This window comes from Echinops telfairi, unplaced genomic scaffold (assembly GCF_000313985.2).
Source record: "Echinops telfairi isolate 266 unplaced genomic scaffold, ASM31398v2 ScPeMD7_31;HRSCAF=116, whole genome shotgun sequence".
In the NCBI taxonomy this organism is placed as follows: Eukaryota; Metazoa; Chordata; class Mammalia; order Afrosoricida; family Tenrecidae; genus Echinops; species Echinops telfairi.
Window position 1 is genome coordinate 17041121 of NW_022103928.1, and position 1917 is coordinate 17043037.

At 46.1% G+C, this 1917-nt stretch overlaps 1 pseudogene; it reads right to left on the reverse strand.

Moving 5' to 3' along the window:
- Positions 1-2: 2 nt before the first annotated feature.
- On the reverse strand, positions 3-974 carry LOC115867889 (annotated as a pseudogene).
- Positions 975-1917: the final 943 nt, after the last annotated feature.

Genomic DNA, 1917 nt, shown 5'->3' on the forward strand with positions numbered 1-1917 from the left:
TCCTCCTCCTCCTCCTCCTCTGTACAGTGCTGTTCAGCACTACTACTTTCCTCATCCTTATCGGGAGAAGAGGCCGCTGCTTCTTTGTCTTCTACCACAACTGGAGAGGCCGCACTGGACAGGGTCTGACTGGCTGTCTCTCTTACTTCGCTTTCTTTGTCAAACCTGAGTCTTTTGACCTCGTGCCCTTGAGCTTCCACAGCATCTTCACCTGGGTGTTTATTTTTCATAGGGCTCCCAGCGGCACCTTCTGATTCAGATGACAGAGTTTCACTGTGGTTTTTGTCCTCATTTTGCTGTACATTTGCATCTTTGCTGTGTTCTCTGGCAAACCATTTGTTGCCATAGGGGCTGACAAAGAAACCTTTGGCCGATTAAGTGGCCTGGGTGTTCCAGAACCATTTATATTAGACCTCTCAGTCTAACTTGGAGAATTTCTAGGAAACATTACACCATTCATTCTATTTAAACTATTATTAGAATTGCTTTTCTCTGATGAAGGATGAACACAGCTAACAACCATCACATTCTTTTCTACTTCTCTGAGAAATTTGTCTGTTCCTGTATAGTTTCTCCTTGGATCTGTTAGCAATTCACATAGTCATTGAATAGTAAAGGGGATACCATTGAATCCAGTGACAATCTTCGGTATTCTTTCCTTCATTTCATCAAAGGGAATATACTCGACATTAGGATTAGGAGGACCTCTTGGTTCAGGAGCTGAAGTTCTAAAATCATCCATCACTTTGTCCAGTTTGAAAATAAAATAGCCTTTAAATTGGGACCATTGTATCCTCAGTGGACAGGGACCAGCTGCCCAGGTAAGGGAGTTCCTAAGATGGAAAAACTGATTTCTTCATGGTGTCTCCAGTCTTGGCAACATGGCAAAGAAACTGATGCAGGACAGGACAAACTTCCTTTTCCCCTCTCTTCTCAAAGTCTTTCAGCGCCTCCTGCAGCCTCTCGACGTCCATGGTTTCCCGGAGTCCCTCACAGCCTCCGCCTCCCACGGCGGGTCTCCCCGAGACCAGAGCACCTCCCCACACCCCACACCCCCGACACCCTCCCTCTCCCTCTCACACACTCTGGCAGGCACGCAGGCGACCCGGGGTGGGGGGTGGGGGCACCGGAAGGGAGACGGGGGAAGCGAGTGAGAGAGCGAGACCTAGAGAGCGAGCACCTCCTGAGCCACTACCACCAGCCCTCCAACATCAATTTTTGTTAACAAAACAACCTTCTCACCTTCAAAGTACTCTCCATTAGGATCAACACATATGTCAAATCTGCAACTCCATTCTTGGAAACATTTTTCAAACAACTGCTTGAATGGCTGATGGCACCTCCCTCATTTTTTTCTTAACCTCTTCTTATTTAAAAAAAAATCATTTTATTGGGGGCTTGTACAACTCTTATAACAACCCATCCATCCATCCATCCATCCATCCATCCATCCATCCATCCATCCATCCATTGTGTCAAGCACATCTGTACATTTGTTGCCATCATCATTTTCAAAACATTTTTTTTCTATTTGAGCCCTTGGTATCAGCTACCTCTTTCCTCCCTTCCCTCCCTCCCTCCCTCCCTCATGAACCTTTGATAATTTATAAAATTTTTTTTCATGTCTTACACTGACTGATGTCTCCCTTCACCCACTTTTCTGTTGTCCATCTCCCTGGGAGGAGGTTATAGTAGGTTGTTGTTATCGGTTCCCCCTTTCTCTCCCACCTTTCCCTTACCCTCCTGATATGGTTACTTTCAATATTGGTTCTGAGGGGTTTATCTGTCCTGAATTCCCTGTGTTTCCAGCTCTTATCTGTACCCGTGTACATGCTCTGGTCTAGCCAGATTTGTAAGGTAGAATTGGGGTCATGATAGTGGGGGTGGGGTGGGGACGGAAGCATTACAGAAGTAGAG